Source organism: Phalangium opilio, unplaced genomic scaffold (genome assembly GCF_054372755.1).
Source record: "Phalangium opilio isolate 3A_F unplaced genomic scaffold, DU_Popi_V2 ptg000046l_1, whole genome shotgun sequence".
Classification (NCBI taxonomy): Eukaryota; Metazoa; Arthropoda; class Arachnida; order Opiliones; family Phalangiidae; genus Phalangium; species Phalangium opilio.
Genome location: NW_028324169.1, coordinates 1,258,789 through 1,280,556, shown reverse-complemented (window position 1 = coordinate 1,280,556; position 21,768 = coordinate 1,258,789). Strand labels below are relative to the sequence as shown.

Genomic DNA, 21,768 nt, shown 5'->3' with positions numbered 1-21,768 from the left:
CTCTGCTATGTTAATGCAAAGTAGCATTTGCTATTTTGGTATCAGTTAGTTTTTCATATAATGGTGATGTAAGCAGAGTGGCGCAGTGGAAGCGTGCTGGGCCCATAACCCAGAGATCCGTGTATCGAAACCACGCTCTGCTAAATTAATGCAAAATAGCACTTGCTATTTTGATATAAGTTAGTTTGTTCATACCATGATCATGTAAGCAGAGTAACGCAGTGGAAGCGTGCTGGGCCCATAACCCAGAGGTCCGTGGATCTAAACCACGCTCTGCTATGTTAATGCAAAGTAGCATTTGCTATTTTGGTATCAGTTAGTTTTTCATATAATGGTGATGTAAGCAGAGTGGCGCAGTGGAAGCGTGCTGGGCCCATAACCCAGAGGTCCGTGGATCTAAACCACGCTCTGCTATGTTAATGCAAAGTAGCATTTGCTATTTTGGTATCAGTTAGTTTTTCATATAATGGTGATGTAAGCAGAGTGGCGCAGTGGAAGCGTGCTGGGCCCATAACCCAGAGATCCGTGTATCGAAACCACGCTCTGCTAAATTAATGCAAAATAGCACTTGCTATTTTGATATAAGTTAGTTTGTTCATACCATGATCATGTAAGCAGAGTGGCGCAGTGGAAGCGTGATGGGCCCATAACCCAGAGGTCCGTGGATAGAAACCACGCTCTGCTATGTTAATGCAAAGTAGCTTTTGGTATCAGTTAGTTTTTCATATAATGGTGATGTAAGCAGAGTGGCCAGTGGAAGCGTGCTGTGCCCATAACCCAGAGGTCCGTGGATCGAAACCACGCTCTGCTATGTTAATGCAAAGTAGCATTTGCTATTTTGGTATCAGTTAGTTTTTCATGTAAAAGTGATGTAAGCAGAGTGGCGCAGTGGAAGCGTGCTGGGCCCATAACCCAGAGGTCCGTGGATCGAAACCACGCTCTGCTATGTTATTGCAAAGTAGCATTTGCTATTTTGGTATCAGTTAGTTTTTCATATAATGGTGATGTAAGCAGAGTGGCGCAGTGGAAGCGTGCTGGGCCCATAACCCAGAGATCCGTGTATCGAAACCACGCTCTGCTAAATTAATGCAAAATAGCACTTGCTATTTTGATATAAGTTAGTTTGTTCATACCATGATCATGTAAGCAGAGTGGCGCAGTGGAAGCGTGCTGGGCCCATAACCCAGAGGTCCGTGGATCTAAACCACGCTCTGCTATGTTAATGCAATGTAGCATTTGCTATTTTGGTATCAGTTAGTTTTTCATATAATGGTGATGTAAGCAGAGTGGCGCAGTGGAAGCGCGCTGGGCCCATAACCCAGAGATCCGTGGATCAAAACCACGCTCTGCTAAATTAATGCAAAATAGCACTTGCTATTTTGATATAAATTAGTTTGTTCATACTATGATTATGTAGGCAGAGTGGCGCAGTGGAAGCGTGCTGGGCCCATAACCCAGAGGTCCGTGGATCTAAACCACGCTCTGCTATGTTAATGCAAAGTAGCATTTGCTATTTTGGTATCAGTTAGTTTTTCATATAATGGTGATGTAAGCAGAGTGGCGCAGTGGAAGCGTGCTGGGCCCATAACCCAGAGGTCCGTGGATCGAAACCACGCTCTGCTATGTTAATGCAAAGTAGCATTTGCTATTTTGGTATCAGTTAGTTTTTCATATAATGGTGATGTAAGCAGAGTGGCGCAGTGGAAGCGTGCTGGGCCCATAACCCAGAGGTCCGTGGATCGAAACCACGCTCTGCTATGTTAATGCAAAGTAGCATTTGCTATTTTGGTATCAGTTAGTTTTTCATATAATGGTGATGTAAGCAGAGTGGCGCAGTGGAAGCGTGCTGGGCCCATAACCCAGAGGTCCGTGGGTCGAAACCACGCTCTGCTATGTTAATGCAAAGTAGCATTTGCTATTTTGGTATCAGTTAGTTTTTCATATAATGGTGATGTAAGCAGAGTGGCGCAGTGGAAGCGTGCTGGGCCCATAACCCAGAGATCCGTGTATCGAAACCACGCTCTGCTAAATTAATGCAAAATAGCACTTGCTATTTTGATATAAGTTAGTTTGTTCATACCATGATCATGTAAGCAGAGTGGCGCAGTGGAAGCGTGATGGGCCCATAACCCAGAGGTCCGTGGATAGAAACCACGCTCTGCTATGTTAATGCAGAGTAGCTTTTGGTATCAGTTAGTTTTTCATATAATGGTGATGTAAGCAGAGTGGCCAGTGGAAGCGTGCTGTGCCCATAACCCAGAGGTCCGTGGATCGAAACCACGCTCTGCTATGTTAATGCAAAGTAGCTTTTGGTATCAGTTAGTTTTTCATATAAAAGTGATGTAAGCAGAGTGGCGCAGTGGAAGCGTGCTGGGCCCATAAGCCAGAGGTCCTTGGATCGAAACCACGCTCTGCTATGTTATTGCAAAGTAGCATTTGCTATTTTGCTATCAGTTAGTTTTTCATATAATGGTGATGTAAGCAGAGTGGCGCAGTGGAAGCGTGCTGGGCCCATAACCCAGAGATCAGTGTATCGAAACCACGCTCTGCTAAATTAATGCAAAATAGCACTTGCTATTTTGATATAAGTTAGTTTGTTCATACCATGATCATGTAAGCAGAGTGGCGCAGTGGAAGCGTGATGGGCCCATAACCCAGAGGTCCGTGGATAGAAACCACGCTCTGCTATGTTAATGCAAAGTAGCTTTTGGTATCAGTTAGTTTTTCATATAATGGTGATGTAAGCAGAGTGGCCAGTGGAAGCGTGCTGTGCCCATAACCCAGAGGTCCGTGGATCGAAACCACGCTCTGCTATGTTAATGCAAAGTAGCATTTGCTATTTTGGTATCAGTTAGTTTTTCATGTAAAAGTGATGTAAGCAGAGTGGCGCAGTGGAAGCGTGCTGGGCCCATAACCCAGAGGTCCGTGGATCGAAACCACGCTCTGCTATGTTATTGCAAAGTAGCATTTGCTATTTTGGTATCAGTTAGTTTTTCATATAATGGTGATGTAAGCAGAGTGGCGCAGTGGAAGCGTGCTGGGCCCATAACCCAGAGATCCGTGTATCGAAACCACGCTCTGCTAAATTAATGCAAAATAGCACTTGCTATTTTGATATAAGTTAGTTTGTTCATACCATGATCATGTAAGCAGAGTGGCGCAGTGGAAGCGTGCTGGGCCCATAACCCAGAGGTCCGTGGATCTAAACCACGCTCTGCTATGTTAATGCAATGTAGCATTTGCTATTTTGGTATCAGTTAGTTTTTCATATAATGGTGATGTAAGCAGAGTGGCGCAGTGGAAGCGCGCTGGGCCCATAACCCAGAGATCCGTGGATCAAAACCACGCTCTGCTAAATTAATGCAAAATAGCACTTGCTATTTTGATATAAATTAGTTTGTTCATACTATGATTATGTAGGCAGAGTGGCGCAGTGGAAGCGTGCTGGGCCCATAACCCAGAGGTCCGTGGATCTAAACCACGCTCTGCTATGTTAATGCAAAGTAGCATTTGCTATTTTGGTATCAGTTAGTTTTTCATATAATGGTGATGTAAGCAGAGTGGCGCAGTGGAAGCGTGCTGGGCCCATAACCCAGAGGTCCGTGGATCGAAACCACGCTCTGCTATGTTAATGCAAAGTAGCATTTGCTATTTTGGTATCAGTTAGTTTTTCATATAATGGTGATGTAAGCAGAGTGGCGCAGTGGAAGCGTGCTGGGCCCATAACCCAGAGGTCCGTGGATCGAAACCACGCTCTGCTATGTTAATGCAAAGTAGCATTTGCTATTTTGGTATCAGTTAGTTTTTCATATAATGGTGATGTAAGCAGAGTGGCGCAGTGGAAGCGTGCTGGGCCCATAACCCAGAGGTCCGTGGGTCGAAACCACGCTCTGCTATGTTAATGCAAAGTAGCATTTGCTATTTTGGTATCAGTTAGTTTTTCATATAATGGTGATGTAAGCAGAGTGGCGCAGTGGAAGCGTGCTGGGCCCATAACCCAGAGATCCGTGTATCGAAACCACGCTCTGCTAAATTAATGCAAAATAGCACTTGCTATTTTGATATAAGTTAGTTTGTTCATACCATGATCATGTAAGCAGAGTGGCGCAGTGGAAGCGTGATGGGCCCATAACCCAGAGGTCCGTGGATAGAAACCACGCTCTGCTATGTTAATGCAGAGTAGCTTTTGGTATCAGTTAGTTTTTCATATAATGGTGATGTAAGCAGAGTGGCCAGTGGAAGCGTGCTGTGCCCATAACCCAGAGGTCCGTGGATCGAAACCACGCTCTGCTATGTTAATGCAAAGTAGCTTTTGGTATCAGTTAGTTTTTCATATAAAAGTGATGTAAGCAGAGTGGCGCAGTGGAAGCGTGCTGGGCCCATAAGCCAGAGGTCCTTGGATCGAAACCACGCTCTGCTATGTTATTGCAAAGTAGCATTTGCTATTTTGCTATCAGTTAGTTTTTCATATAATGGTGATGTAAGCAGAGTGGCGCAGTGGAAGCGTGCTGGGCCCATAACCCAGAGGTCCGTGGATCGAAACCACGCTCTGCTATGTTAATGCAAAGTAGCATTTGCTATTTTGGTATCAGTTAGTTTTTCATATAATGGTGATGTAAGCAGAGTGGCGCAGTGGAAGCGTGCTGGGCCCATAACCCAGAGATCAGTGTATCGAAACCACGCTCTGCTAAATTAATGCAAAATAGCACTTGCTATTTTGATATAAGTTAGTTTGTTCATACCATGATCATGTAAGCAGAGTGGCGCAGTGGAAGCGTGCTGGGCCCATAACCCAGAGGTCCTTGGATCTAAACCACGCTCTGCTATGTTAATGCAAAGTAGCATTTGCTATTTTGGTATCAGTTAGTTTTTCATATAATGGTGATGTAAGCAGAGTGGCGCAGTGGAAGCGTGCTGTGCCCATAACCCAGAGATCCGTGGATCAAAACCACGCTCTGCTAAATTAATGCAAAATAGCACTTGCTATTTTGATATAAATTAGTTTGTTCATACTATGATTATGTAGGCAGAGTGGCGCAGTGGAAGCGTGCTGGGCCCATAACCCAGAGGTCCGTGGATCGAAACCACGCTCTGCTAAATTAATGCAAAATAGCACTTGCTATTTTGATATAAATTAGTTTGTTCATACTATGATTATGTAGGCAGAGTGGCGCAGTGGAAGCGTGCTGGGCCCATAACCCAGAGGTCCGTGGATCGAAACCACGCTCTGCTATGTTAATGCAAAGTAGCATTTGCTATTTTGGTATCAGTTAGTTTTTCATATAATGGTGATGTAAGCAGAGTGGCGCAGTGGAAGCGTGCTGTGCCCATAACCCAGAGATCCGTGGATCAAAACCACGCTCTGCTAAATTAATGCAAAATAGCACTTGCTATTTTGATATAAATTAGTTTGTTCATACTATGATTATGTAGGCAGAGTGGCGCAGTGGAAGCGTGCTGGGCCCATAACCCAGAGGTCCGTGGATCGAAACCACGCTCTGCTAAATTAATGCAAAATAGCACTTGCTATTTTGATATAAATTAGTTTGTTCATACTATGATTATGTAGGCAGAGTGGCGCAGTGGAAGCGTGCTGGGCCCATAACCCAGAGGTCCGTGGATCGAAACCACGCTCTGCTATGTTAATGCAAAGTAGCATTTGCTATTTTGGTATCAGTTAGTTTTTCATATAATGGTGATGTAAGCAGAGTGGCGCAGTGGAAGCGTGCTGGGCCCATAACCCAGAGATCCGTGTATCGAAACCACGCTCTGCTAAATTAATGCAAAATAGCACTTGCTATTTTGATATAAGTTAGTTTGTTCATACCATGATCATGTAAGCAGAGTAACGCAGTGGAAGCGTGCTGGGCCCATAACCCAGAGGTCCGTGGATCTAAACCACGCTCTGCTATGTTAATGCAAAGTAGCATTTGCTATTTTGGTATCAGTTAGTTTTTCATATAATGGTGATGTAAGCAGAGTGGCGCAGTGGAAGCGTGCTGGGCCCATAACCCAGAGGTCCGTGGATCTAAACCACGCTCTGCTATGTTAATGCAAAGTAGCATTTGCTATTTTGGTATCAGTTAGTTTTTCATATAATGGTGATGTAAGCAGAGTGGCGCAGTGGAAGCGTGCTGGGCCCATAACCCAGAGATCCGTGTATCGAAACCACGCTCTGCTAAATTAATGCAAAATAGCACTTGCTATTTTGATATAAGTTAGTTTGTTCATACCATGATCATGTAAGCAGAGTGGCGCAGTGGAAGCGTGATGGGCCCATAACCCAGAGGTCCGTGGATAGAAACCACGCTCTGCTATGTTAATGCAAAGTAGCTTTTGGTATCAGTTAGTTTTTCATATAATGGTGATGTAAGCAGAGTGGCCAGTGGAAGCGTGCTGTGCCCATAACCCAGAGGTCCGTGGATCGAAACCACGCTCTGCTATGTTAATGCAAAGTAGCATTTGCTATTTTGGTATCAGTTAGTTTTTCATGTAAAAGTGATGTAAGCAGAGTGGCGCAGTGGAAGCGTGCTGGGCCCATAACCCAGAGGTCCGTGGATCGAAACCACGCTCTGCTATGTTATTGCAAAGTAGCATTTGCTATTTTGGTATCAGTTAGTTTTTCATATAATGGTGATGTAAGCAGAGTGGCGCAGTGGAAGCGTGCTGGGCCCATAACCCAGAGATCCGTGTATCGAAACCACGCTCTGCTAAATTAATGCAAAATAGCACTTGCTATTTTGATATAAGTTAGTTTGTTCATACCATGATCATGTAAGCAGAGTGGCGCAGTGGAAGCGTGCTGGGCCCATAACCCAGAGGTCCGTGGATCTAAACCACGCTCTGCTATGTTAATGCAATGTAGCATTTGCTATTTTGGTATCAGTTAGTTTTTCATATAATGGTGATGTAAGCAGAGTGGCGCAGTGGAAGCGCGCTGGGCCCATAACCCAGAGATCCGTGGATCAAAACCACGCTCTGCTAAATTAATGCAAAATAGCACTTGCTATTTTGATATAAATTAGTTTGTTCATACTATGATTATGTAGGCAGAGTGGCGCAGTGGAAGCGTGCTGGGCCCATAACCCAGAGGTCCGTGGATCTAAACCACGCTCTGCTATGTTAATGCAAAGTAGCATTTGCTATTTTGGTATCAGTTAGTTTTTCATATAATGGTGATGTAAGCAGAGTGGCGCAGTGGAAGCGTGCTGGGCCCATAACCCAGAGGTCCGTGGATCGAAACCACGCTCTGCTATGTTAATGCAAAGTAGCATTTGCTATTTTGGTATCAGTTAGTTTTTCATATAATGGTGATGTAAGCAGAGTGGCGCAGTGGAAGCGTGCTGGGCCCATAACCCAGAGATCCGTGGATCGAAACCACGCTCTGCTAAATTAATGCAAAATAGCACTTGCTATTTTGATATAAATTAGTTTGTTCATACCATGATCATGTAAGCAGAGTGGCGCAGTGGAAGCGTTCTGGACCTATAACCCAGAGGTCCGTGGATCGAAACCACGCTCTGCTATGTTAATGCAAAGTAGGATTTGCTATTTTAGTATCAGTTAGTTTTTCATATAATGGTGATGTAAGCAGAGTGGCGCAGTGGAAGCGTGCTGGGCCCATAACCCAGAGGTCCGTGGATCGAAACCACGCTCTGCTATGTTTATGCAAAGTAGCATTTGCTATTTTGGTATCAGTTAGTTTTTCATATAATGGTGATGTAAGCAGAGTGGCGCAGTGGAAGCGTGCTGGGCCCATAACCCAGAGGTCCGTGGATCGAAACCACGCTCTGCTATGTTAATGCAAAGTAGCATTTGCTATTTTGGTATCAGTTAGTTTTTCATATAATGGTGATGTAAGCAGAGTGGCGCAGTGGAAGCGTGCTGGACCTATAACCCAGAGGTCCGTGGATCGAAACCACGCTCTGCTATGTTAATGCAAAGTAGCATTTGCTATTTTGGTATCAGTTAGTTTTTCATACAATGGTGATGTAAGCAGAGTTGCGCAGTGGAAGCGTGCTGGGCCCATAACCCAGAGGTCCGTGGTTCGAAACCACGCTCTGCTATGTTATTGCAAAGTAGCATTAACTATTTTGGTATCAGTTAGTTTTTCATATAATGGTGATGTAAGCAGTGGCGCAGTGGAAACGTGCTGGGCCCATAACCCAGAGGTCCGTGGATCGAAACCATGCTCTGCTAAATTAATGCAAAATAGCACTTGCTATTTTGATATAAGTATGGTGAACATATCTTATAAAATTATGAGCTATCCATGCTCGGTCTAGCCAATTCCATTCTCTACCCTCGGCTATGGCACCCTAATTTTTCCAATTTTTGCACCGCCTAAAATTTAAAGGGATAGTGCAGTCTCAGTTTATACATAGTTTACAGACTAGGACAGCCCCTATAGAAGTCAAACCCCCCCCCCGTGCCCGAGCTGCATTTGCTCAGCAGCAAGCCCCTGTAGAAGTCAACCCCCCCGTGCCCGCGTTGCAGTTGTTCAGCGGGGGGTTCCCATTCAACCGAATATCATTGGACAGAATCACATTCGACAGAAAATGTTTGGCTAGAATTTCAAAATCTAGCCCACGGCGGGTTTAAATTGAGGTGGAATATTTTATAACATTTTTAAAGTCAGTTTATGTTAGGTTTGGTTGTAATTGGTTTATTGATAGGTTATAGGTTTGGTTTGCCTTAGCCGTTAATAGGTGGTAGTTTCCGTTCGTCTTCGGATTTTGACTACAGCTTGATGCTGAGCAGCTGAGTCTCGGTTTACATCATAGATTCTAACCATAACGTCTCTAACCCATCCTTTTCCCATTAATTTATAAGCGTCTAATCCTTTGTACGCTTTAAAGTCGTCCAATGTATAGGCACTTTTAGTGAAAATCAAATAATGAATCACCGATGGCTGCATCAAGGCTACAGCGATGGGCGTTGTTGTTATCATCCCACAATTACCGGATCATCCACAAGAAAGGAACCACAAATTCAAACGCCGACGCTTTAAGCCGATTGCCACTGCCAATTCCGGACATCAAGTATCCTGAACCTCAGGAATACGTCTTATTGATGAAGACGATGGATGAAGGACCGGTTTCTACAAGCGCAATGGTTGAAGCCACGAAACAGGATCCGGTACTACAAACCGTGCGGAAACACCTACTAGAAGGATGGCCTCCGAAATCGAAAATCAGACTCGAGATCACTCCATATTTCAACAGACGGGAAGACCTATCCATTTTGCACGACGTCATTCTCATGAACTCACGAGTCGTCGTTGCGAGCAGCCTACAGCAAATTCTACGACGAGAATTACACAACACGCATGATGGAATGGTGCGGATGAAGTCCAAAGCACGAGCTGCAATTTGGTGGCCAAGAATCGACGAACAAATAGAAATCTCATCCAAGACATGCAGTATTTGTCAAGAAACTGCGTCAGCGCCCCCTAAAGTTCACAACCCATGGCCTCTCACCAACGGTCCATGGGAAAGAGTTCACTTGGACTACGCTGGTTCCATAGAAGGAAGATACCTGCTCATTATCGTTGACGCACATACCAAATGGATTGAGGTTTTCGTGAGAAGAACACCATCTTCGGAAGCTACAAATTCAGCTCTCAGAGAAAAAATTGGCCGATTCGGAATCAAGAGAACTTTGGTTACTGATAATGCAACCTGCTTCACAAGCGAAGAGTTTGGCCAGTTCATGTCAGCAAACGGAATCAAACACCTGACCACAACGCCGTATCAACCTTGTTCCAATGGCCAGGCCGGGAGAAGTGTACGCACGATCAAAACAACGCTAAAGAAGGTATCCGGAGCGATGACAGATGAGATCGCTGCACTCAACAGTGGGTTCGAAAGTCACAAACACGGAACCTTAGAACATTATTGGCTACCATACTGTTCATCTATAGAAGCACGCCTACGAAATCTGGAAATTCACCACCAGAGTTGCTATTCGGAAGAAACCTGAATAACCGACTGAACATGTTCCATCCAAGAAACATATCGAGTCAAAAACCAATCCAGATGGAGAACGACAACATCGACAATCGGCGACCAAGAACAGCACGTCCCCAATTCAAGATAGGAGATCTAGTTTATGTGGCAAACCATAATCAACCCAAACTTAGAAAATGGATACCGGCGAAGGTACTGGAGAACTTAGGCAACATGATGTACCAAGTCGAAGCTGAGAATGGAGTCCATCGTAAACATCTAGATCAAATAAAGGTCCGCATTGATAACGAGGACGTTAGTACAATCACCGAGCCAGCGGTTCCCGAACTGACAAGCGGAACCAACTTGAAACCTTTCGTATCATCCTTCATTGACATATCCGAAACTACTCAAGATCCTGAGAGGATAGAAAACCCACCACCGGAAGTCAACAACCACTGGAGAATTGACTCTGAATCACAACCAGCCAATCAGCAGTCGCAGAATAACGAAGACCTGACAAATCAACCGATCACAGCACTAGGACCAACGGTCGAGAAAATCGTTACCACAAGACGCACGTCAGGAAGGAGGATTAAGATACCAGAAAGACTAGGTCTTTAAAAAAAGGGATAGTGTTACGAATGTGACGCGGATGTAAACAACTAACTAGAAAAATAGACTAACAGTTTTTTATGTATTAATGCTATTTAACTTTAGAGACCTAATGTTTTTTATATCATGTATATAAAGTCCGTTGTATAGAGTAACGGGCATCAGTCCGCAGTTGTATAATACCGTAGTTAGTTTCAAGTATCATCTTTAATAATAATTATGACAATTAACTAATGTTAATAAACAGTTTTAAATATTACATCTAGTTTTCACTCGGAACTTAAATACACTTATTTAACCCGGTCAACACAATAAATACTAAGGATCTGTTCAATGATATCTCTTTCTTTGGCCAGGTCCTGACAAAGTCCTCCGAGGTGAAATACCTGGGGGTGACTTTTGATTGCAGACTCACATGGAAGCCGCATTTTGATCAGTGCATCAAGTAGGCCAAAATGCTTTTCTGGAGGACCAGGAGCTCTGTCGGCCAGACTTGAGGCCTCAACCCCATGGCTGTACACTGGCTCTATACTGGGATCATCAGACCCATATTATCCTACGGGGCACTTGTCTGGTGGACAAGGGTCCGACTCAAGACGGTGCAGGCTGCCCTGCGCAAGCTTCAAAGGCTCACCTGCATTGGTGTTATGGGGGCCATGAGATCGACCCCATCTGATTCCCTGCGCAAGCTTCAAAGGCTAGCCTGCATTGGTGTTACGGGGGCCATGAGATCGACCCCAACTGCTTCCCTGGAGGTGCTCCTTGACACGCTTCCTCTTCATCTTTACATTGAGGAGGAGGCTGTCGTGGGGGCCTACAGGCTTCAAATTATTGGCTCTTGGGTTCCCAGACTTTGGGATTACAGCCATACGAAGCTCTTCCGGGAGTATGCCGCACTTGAGCCGTCGTTAACGATGTGCTCTGACAAAACCGTTACCAGTTTTGATATCACTAAGCCATTCAGCATCCACTTTCCCAGTCGGGCCGAGTGGACTAACCTGCTGCCTCTTGGCACTGGGGGTGAAACTATTTGGTTCACCGATGGTTCCAAGACTGATTCCGGTGCTGGCGCCGGCTATTACTGCCAAACCACAAGGGTCGGTTTTTCTGCTTGCCTGGGCACCATTGCTAGTGTGTTCCAGGCGGAAATTGCCGCGATCTGTAATTGCGCATTAACAAAGGGTATACCGGATGGACTCTGAGAATTTACTCTGACAGTCAGGCCGCCTTGAATGCGCTGAACCAGTGTCAGATTACCTCTCAACTGGTGCGTAGCTGCCTTGATCTGCTAGCGTGACAGGAATCCTGCAACAGGGTTCTGTTGTACTGGGTGCCAGGGCATAGCGGATATTATGGCAATGAGCAAGCCGATAGGTTTTCGAAAAGGGGCGCGGAGACCAAGCTCTTGGGGCCGGAGCCGGCCGTCCCCATCCCCTACGGATATGTCAAACGGTGTCTGCATGACAGGCTGACTGTCATACAAAACCAGCTTTGGCATAACATGGTGGGCCAGAGACAGACAAAACAGTTAGTCAATGGCCCCTGCAGGTCTCGCGCTAGAGACCTAATTTCGCTCAGCAGATGGGATATTAGGCTGGCCACCGGTCTCCTGACCGGACACTGCCTCCTAAATAGGCACCTCCATCTAATGCTTTTTGCCGACGACCCTCCCTGCAGGTCGTGTCGGGAGAAGGAAGAAACATCCGCTCACTTTCTTTGCGAGTGCGACTGCTTCGCCTCGCTTAGACTAGAATATTTTGATTCACACACTGAGGAACCCTCGCGGGTCTCCTCTACTACGGTGGAGCGAATTCTTCGCTACGCTGTGGCTATGGGTCTATTCAAGGCCTGAATACGAGGGTGCACAATATGCCTTTGGCATCGGTGCTATGGAGCGAGCCCCCCCCCCTATTCACTAATAATAATAATACAACCCAGTCAAGTTGCCAAGCCTTAGAATTAAGACTAGCCTAAGGCGAGATAAGCTTGTTATTAATTTCGCGACAAAAGTTTCAATTGGCCTGAAGGTTTTTTCATTCTTCGAAAGTTAAGGTAAATAATTATGAGTCATTAAAGGCTACTAATTGAACGATTCAATTTTATAGACACTATAAAAGTGTTTAAAATCTCTGACGCGTAGAATAATTATTATTATTATTATTAATAAAAATAAACTGGGAGTTTAATATTCTTAACTTATACAATAATTTTGTTATGGTTTCTTCTATAAACTTTAATTAGTCAATCCATGAAAGGTTAATTCTTACGAGAGAGACAACGCGCTGAAACTACATTCTATGAAAACGTATTTCCTATGAACGCCTGTCTAAGGGTTTTCCATCAGTACACCGCAGAACTAAATTTATGAAAAATGCGAAATGGAAACCAATTTAAAGTTTTAATCGACCCGAAATTTTTTCATCGCTTGATGGTTATGCCAAATAATTATGAATTCATTAAGTCTACTAAATGAGCGATGTAATTTTATAGATACTATAAATATGTTTAAAATCGCCTTATATTTTTCGTCCATCCACACTAGAGATATTTCGCAAGCCTCGCACGCGTTGCCCGATCACTAGCTTGGCGCGCTTCGCTCCCATCTCGTCCACACACACGAAGTTTGATGGGGCATTCTTTAAACCGAACGGTATCACGAGCCATTAAAATTTCCCCTCCCTGGTAACAAAAACCGTTTTCTCATTATCATCAGGGTGCATCTCTACCTGCAAGTATACGGATTTGAGGTCGAGCTTAGTGATATATGTAGGCTTTCCCATAGAATTTATAGTCTCTTCAATACGTGGTACCGGATAGGGATCGTCCACAGTAACGCTATTCAACCGGGTAACGTCTATGCACAGGCGTTTATCGGTAGTGTTTTTCTTACTTACTACTATGGTGGGTGATGCCAACGGACTCACTGAAGGTCTAATTAACCCCTGTTGCAATAATTCCCTTACCTGGGTATCAATTTCCTCATTTGCTACCCGACTGATTATAGGGCTGACGGTGGATCGGGGCCGTACCAGGTTTTATTTGGATCCGATGTCGTAACAGGTGGGTTCTACCCGGACGACCAGAGAAAAGGGATGAAAATTCTTGAGAGATTCCAATTAAGTCCCCCACTTCTCGTTCCGTCAAAGTACCCATGTTTAACTGGGACACATAAACTGTCCCTGTATCAAGTTCTTGGTTTTGGGTGAACCCGGGCGCATGGTCTCTTAAATAAATGAGGAGAAGAGTATATCCACAATACCGGAATTCGTTACGTTCATGGTCGATGCTAGCTCGCAGCTCGTCCAGCAGGTCCATTCCCAAGATAATTGGGAATTCTATATCTTTCAGAACGTGAAAGCGTACCGGTATTGTTCCCATTTGCCTCCCCAAGTCTATCTCCAAATCAATATAACCTACAGAAGTCGTAGTTATGCCTTTTTGTACACCCTTGACCATCTTCGACTGAGGAACCACTAACGAAATGACTCCCAATTTATGAAAGAAGTCCCAGGCGACAATACTGTGGTCTGCCCCACTATCAAGAAAAGCAACACATGGTTTACATGCGACCTGAATTACTATCCCCTTGAGTCGACTATCGTTAACAATATCCCCTCTGACTGAATTAATTTTAATAGGGTCTTGTGTGTTCCGGCGCACATCCTGAGACCCGTCCAGGATGCGTACTAAGCGTTTCCCTGACCTGGTGCCGAACCTTGTGGAGCAACAGGTTGAAGCGCCGGTAAATTTACTGCTTGAGCTGGGCGAGGTGGTGTAACTGCGGGTCTAGGACAATCCCGACGATGATGGCCAAAGCGACCACAACGATAGCATGCCTGGGATGGTGGTGATCTATTAGGGCCACTCGTCTGACCGTTATAACTGGCCGCCGAAAAAACTGCGGTCCCTGGAGGACCGGAAAAACGCGCCCTCTGGCCAGGATTTGGATTATACCCCCCTGACCCCCCTGAGGTATACTTTCGGTCGAAACCTCTCTGGATACGTGTAAACTCGCTCTGCACTTGAGCCATTGTACGACATAGACCATCCGGCAACAGCAAGGTGATTTCCGGTAAAACATTGGTGATTAGAATCTTGACTAACTCGCGTTCTGCAACAGAGTCGACCAGGGTATCATTTAACTGTACGACTCGTCTACGGTATGACTGTAGATCTTCAGCTACACCTTGTCTTATACTATAAAGGGCGGCACTGATTTCTCTGTCCCTTCGGGAGGACAAATATTGCTGTTTGAATTGTTGAAGAAAATATCCCCAATCCCCGGGACGATTAGCATAGCGATTAAGATTTTCCCACCAGCTAAGGGCATCGTCCTTTAATGGAAGAGGCGTAAATAAAATTTGGGATCCTCCCGACCCGAAAAGCTGGGCCTGTCCCAGGATAGGGTTATAATGCGTGCCGCCGGCTGGAGTTGCGACTATCTGTACCGGATTGGTGGGGTTCACTGGTGGGGACGTATTGGTTCCAGTCACTCGATGAGTGGTGTTTGTGGAGGATTGACCACCGGGACATATTGAGCTAGAGAAGTATGACCTCTTCCCGGACTATTACCAGGGGCTACCTGTACCGGGTTATTTTGGTTCAACGGTGGGGATGTATTTGTTCCAATCGCTCTTTGAGTCACTCGGGGTGGTGTTTGTGAAGTATTGACCACCGGAACATTCTTAGTGTTTGGACTAGATCCCCGGGGAGAGTTACGAGCTCGTAGTCTAGACTTTTTATCACTTGCGGATCCCTGAACCCTTGGCTTTGAAGAAATGGACGAGACAATTTGGGAAGTTGAAGGCCCGATCAATGCATGTTCCTGGTCGGACGGAGGACACATGAGAGGGGGCAGAGGCTAGAACCGGCCTATGATGCAGGGTTGACGAAGATATCGGTATCGGGATATTTGGTTGAGGAGGTGCCTTTAATGGTGATAAAGGGGTAACTCCATTCGGTGGCTCACGAGGTGGATCACTATTCCCATGTTCTTTGCCAAAATGACTAACGGTAGCCCTAATTCTCTCGGCTTCAGCCCTAGCCCGGGCTTGACAGTCTTTACGTCGTTGATAATCGACGGCGTCTAAATCAGAAGGCCGTAAGAAACTGCTTGACCCAGACGACTTACTCGAATTGGCCTTATGTGAAGGTTTAGAGCCTCGAGAACCCTTACGTTTTGAATCACAATCATTTAGGAACCGGACTATTAATTCAGAAGTACCGGAATGAGATGGCAAATGACACTCTTCGCTCGGTTTTGAGTTTAATGTCAAGGATATGGGAGGCCTGGAATGTCTAATATGGCCAGTTGGAAGTTAGGGGTTATTGCCATGACGAGGTTGAGGAATTTTAAACCCATGTAACGGGGTTTGTCGATCATATCCCACGGTAGCACCGATTTCACCGCATATCAAAAATTCCACATATCCCAAAGTTATCGTGACCGCAAATGCGATAAAATAAGGTAGAAGTATTTGGTCAAATATCGTATAAAGCCCCATTTCGAATTCAAGAAAATAAGAAAGCCGATTAAGGGTAATTAAATTGACCTAGGTTATTTGCAAGATCGTATGTGCTCAATAAGACCAAGGCCCTATTTGGCGGCCCCTCAATGTAGGCTGACCTGACATGAAATAATGACTCAGCCCGGTAACAATAATGGCGACCGAGGCTTAGGATAAATGGTTCACGGAATCACGGTAAATTTTTACAATCAAAACTGCCCCTAAGTAAGAGTTAAATTCATAACCTTACCGAATAATTGTTGACAATTCAATAAGTCAATAAAGGGGAGAGAGAGAAAAGTTTTTCTTCTTGGTTGGTCAAAAATTTGTAAGACAAATAGTACGGCAATTGGCACAGAATGGCGTCCGAATAAAAACTGGGTGCTGACGAACGCCGACACAAAGAAGCCAAATTTAAGCCCCGCCCTATCACGCAGTTCCGATAACGAGATATAGCCCACTGGGGAATCATACACCACCCCTTTGCTAGCGCCCACCGGGCCAAATACAGAGTGTACAAATAACCGAGTAAAGAAATTTAGTAAGATCAACTTGCCGTCCATCGATTCCTGGTTGGCAGGCAGTAGTAGATTGTTTCCGTTGACTCTGCGGAACACCCTCATAGATCCCCCCGGGCCGGGTCAGGGGCTCACTGCAGGGTGCTCAATATCCCACGTCTTGCAGAGGGAACACGCCGAAACGTAGACCAGCCACCAAGTCCGATGACAGCACACAAAAATAAAGTTCACTCGGTGAAAACACAAGAGTTAAACGTCCGTATCAAACGCAAATCCTGGAAAATAATGGCGCCAAATTCAAAAAATAATCTCGGCGGTGCCTCCAATTGTATAACCGCGCGTTTTCAACTAATAAACCGAAAACACACGACTACGCAATTAATTCAATCAAATGTATTTATTAAAACATAAATCCGGTTAACTAAATATACAATCCGTTAGTAAACAAATAAACAAAGTCAATTATTCTATCAAGTACTATTATCTGGTTCTGATGCCGGTACTCCTCCAACTGCCCTGATTCCGGGGCTACCTTCGAATATATCCCCTCGGGCCCCCAGAGTTCAGCTAATCCCGGCTCTCGAGCAGACGACAGGTGTTCGTTCAGCTTCCTGGGCCGTCTAGCGGGGGTACCTGGTATCGATTTAGGTCGCTCCACCTGGTGGTGAACCATTGTAACGGGATACTTTCACCAGACAAAATTTTATATCCTAAAATGGAAATACAATGCAAGGAATATCTGAAATGAAGTATAACTACATATTCTCCAGCTAAATTCTTTGAATTCATTTATAGTATATAAACGAGTCCTGCAATATATCTGGTGCAAAACGCATTTTATTTTATACCGCTTAAAATTAAGCTTTTAAGATTAATCGAAGTACTGTTTCAGCTCACATTGAAAATAAAGAATATTTTATTGTCATTCTTGACGTAAAATTTGCTAAAATGTTTATTCCATTATTGCTCAATTGTAGATAATTTAAGCAATAATCTTCTACTTACGCGTAGCAAACTAAAACAGCGCATTTAAAATAAACAGACCAGTTCACTGCAGAACATATGTAGCTCCTCGTGCGCGCAACAATTACAAAATAGAGAGTACGAGTAGTGTTAGCTTGAACAAATTTCACTGTTTTTTCGCCACCAGCGTTATCGTAGATGAATCGGATCCCCTCTCTAAATTAAATGGTTTCGTTTCTTTCGCACATTTTTGAAATCTGAACCCCACGCTCTATTAGACCAAGGATTTCGTATATATTCTCCCCTTTAACTAGCTTAACTGAAAAAAGCTTTAGAAGCTTATAAAAAAAGCATATCCAGACAATTAAGTTCTATAGCTCAATCAGAGGCTAACGATATTTGCAAAAAGCTTAAATGGGCAGAAAACTTTGATTTTCAAGCCAAGAAAAAGATTTTTGGATGAAACGCCAAATCTATCCAAAAAAACGGTCTCTTCCCAAATTAATCAAATTAAATTTTTAAATTAAGACAAATCTTAATGCGTTTTGGGGGAGGACTAAATAAATAAGACGTGGTTTTTAGGGAGAGCGGGCTTAGAAAATTTGACAAAGCGTGATCGGGGGTAACGGTGGTCAGAAATAGCTTTTTAGGCGTGACGTAGTTTATGGACGGTCCCATACCGATAATAAAAGTTCTAAAGTTATTCAAATTATTTGATGAAATTATTTATTACTTATTATTAATAAATATCATTAATAAATATCATTATTATTTAATACCTCTATTGATAATTTACCTTATTATTAATAATAATGATTTTCATGAAACGTTTATTTTTAAATTAGTTAGCATTTAATATATAATTGCTAGTATATTTATACCTTTTACTAATTTTTCTATTTTAAGGCTTCTTAAAAGCCAGTCAAAAACTGAGTTTTTTCAGTTTTTGGCTTAAATGACAAAATTTAACTTTCATATTCATAAATTTTAAGAAAAAAAATCAAACGATTGAATACTTAAAACTCAAAAGATCAAAAACCTTCAAATTAAAAAACTATGAACTCACTTTGAGTATAAGCAATATCAGCAACAAAACATTACAAGTCGGGAAGCAAAAAATAAATCCCTCCGAGTCGAGACGCAATTAAGAGGTTTTTCTTAAAGAATTAGAAAAATATAATTGATAAAAATTATTTTAATCGTCAATAATTTGCCTTGGGTTTACTTTAATCGTTTTAAGAAACATTATCCTAAAATCTTTTAAAACATAGGTATTCTTGACGTTTGTATTCAAGCGTATGCATCTGAAAGGAAAATTCCAACTTATCTTTTTCTCTCCATAAACATATTTTATATACCTTCCAAAACATAAAATCTAGGTCTAAAAAGTTTTGATATCGCTTAAATTATATAAATTAATTTAAATAAGCCCGCCGTGTACCTCGCCATTTTGGTTTATGACGTCGCAACGTCACTTTCCTCCATTTGTGCTTAATAATAGCCAATTGCAGGCACAATCAGAAAAATGTCGACTGCTTATAGTTAATATAAATATATCGGTAGCTGAAAAAATAAAAATGTATTTTAGACGCGGTATTATTTCCTACGAGGATGAACCAGAGTATACCGATGAAGAATTGAGATTAATAGAAGAAAATGCCGCCAATAATCAAGTTCAAGAGTTGGTAATAAACGTAGACATGGTTAAAGAAAATTTTTCCTGTTTTCATTGCGTGTCGGAATGGTTAGGCCTTGATTAAGGTGAGCGAAATTTTAATCTTATAACTTAAATAAATAATAAGATGATGAAAATTGAGTCAAATGTTGAAAGCAAATCCACCTTATTCCTTTTCGCCGGAAGTTAGGCTTAGCTCGGGATTCATGGAGGGGAGTAACGGGAAGAAATTTGTCTGTCGTCTGCTACAAAGGAAAAAAACGCGAGAATTGTCGTTTTCGGGCAACACTATTTTTGGGTACACTTTTTGTTGTCTTAAAGCTAATATTAAACCTGAAAAATATTTCCGCATGATAAAAATAATGTGGAGGAAAAATATAGCGTTGAATAACTATTTTGAAAATCAGTAAATCTTTGACTTTCAGGACTGTTTTTTTTAATGAATAAATGTAACAAGTGTCATTGGCATCTTATGGAAAGAATATAAGCGCTGAAAAAAAAGGTATTATCTTCTTAAAAAATAAACCTTTAGAACTAAAACTAACCAAGAATCAAATTTTCATCATTGCTGTCATTTTATTTTATTCCCTGGTCAGTTGTTTCACAGAACATGCGTTTGCACATTAGGTTTCCACTTCCCTTCTTTGCTCTTAAACGGTATTAACCATTGTAATTCTGTTTAAAAACGAAGATATGACTGAACACAATGAACCAAATTCTTCCTCGTCAAAACTACAGGAGAATCATTCTGTTTCTGACATGCTACCTAATACAAAAAATCCAAAGCCTTCCAGTTCACAGTCAAAGAAGAAAGTTTTAGAGAAACATTTCAATAGCCCCAAGTCTTCTACAATTCCCTAAGATTCCGATACACGTTTATACAGTGTTTGCAGACAAGTAAATGACGTTTCAAAAATGATGATCCAGTGCGACACATGTTTCGAATGGTACTATCCTAATTGCATTGGATTGGATGATGATAATGCTCAACGAATGGATGAATTTTTGTGCAAAGCTTGCGTAGAAATTTCGAGAATAAATCCTTCTATATCCGAACAAGAACTAATCCGTCTGCAGGGAAGGGTTTCACCGAAAAGAAGGCTGGGAGGCTATTCTTCATTCAGCTCTCGATCGAGAAGTCTCTCGATCTCGAATCGATCTCGCGACTTCTCGAAAAACGCTATTCTGAGTATACTTTAGCGGAAAAATGCTTCTCGATCTCGATCGACTTCTCGAAGTCGATTTCGACGCCAATTTAGCTGGTGAGATCGGTTTCGATAGAGGCTAGAACCAATCAACGCGAGGCTGTGTAACTTGTGTTACATTTTCTTCACGTCGTCTTCTCAAATTTAAACATGGCATTAGCGGTGGCTCGTCTTGAGTTATTAAATTTGGCTATCGAAATTGAGAATCGGAAAAATTTACGTAGAGAAAGGGTGCTGAGAGATAAATCTAAAGCATTCGAGTTATGTGAGGCTAGTTTTAGACAATTGTTTAGGTTGGAAAGAGCTTTAGTGTTAGAATTATGCGTTGAGCTAGATAAGCCTTTGACTGGGAAAAAGAAGACAAGAACTAATTTGCCTGTTGATTCTAAAGTGAGTGTATTTTCTTAAATTATTAATTCTCGGAAACCATCATTAAATATTAATAACGGTTTTCAGATACTAATAACCTTACGCTTCTATGCTGTCGGCTCATATCAATTATGTGTAGGACAAGACCTTTTCCTGCGTGTTAGTCAGCCTACCACTGGACGCTGAGCTTTCTTCGGGAAGCTCGCTGCCGCGTCCTCTCAATTTCCACATCATGGCTGGGGCCATGATCTATTCTTGTGGGGATTCTGCGACCGGCGATTGGCTCGTGAAGGTGCTACACCATAATGAGCGTGCCATAGGGGGAACACGGCTTTCAGTAATGAAGGCCAGTGAACTCCCGAAGCCGTTCAAGGTGTCCTTCCGGACCAAGGACCGTCGCACCACTGATCCGGCGGCTCTTCTCCGGCGACTGAAGGCCAACAACGGTAGGTTTCTGACCGACTGTTGGCGGTGCCTGAAGTCGTTCGTTGAGAAGAGCACCAGACGCTGGATCTTCTTAATTGATGGCTCCTCCATGGAGGCCATCAAGGAGGCCGGCTTCGAGGGTCTTACTGGCGTGGATGTCGGGACTTTTAAAGTCCTGAATGCGCCTAAGGACCCTCTCCAGAATGCCCTTGAGGCTTCGGAAGAAGAAGGCAACACTGCAGCCAGCGTGAGTGGGGAGCTGGCAGCAAATATTGCTGGCATTAATTTAGAGCCATCCCTTCCAGATAGCTCAGACATAGACCTCGGGACAGAGTCCGACTTTTTGAAGGACTCTGATACCGAGTGGACCCACGCTCCTGTCACTAGGATGGAGTTAGGGGCCGAGGGTGCTGCTGGTGGAGGCGTGGGGGATACCGGTCTTGGATCGGGACTCCGCGCTACCGCCAAGCAGTAGCCGGGGCCGCCTCTCTTCCTGCGATATGAGCATCAAGGTGATCCAGATCAACCTGCATCACTGCAAAG

General features: G+C 43.4%; 1 protein-coding gene and 1 non-coding gene across 2 annotated transcripts in view; both read left to right on the top strand.

Moving 5' to 3' along the window:
* Window positions 1-21,768, top strand: part of LOC149674296 (uncharacterized) — a 96,964-nt gene that overhangs the window by 49,017 nt on the left and 26,179 nt on the right. The window lies entirely within an intron of this gene.
* On the top strand, window positions 7,860-7,931 carry TRNAI-UAU (transfer RNA isoleucine (anticodon UAU)). Its single transcript has one exon. It is a non-coding gene; the product is annotated as a tRNA-Ile (tRNA).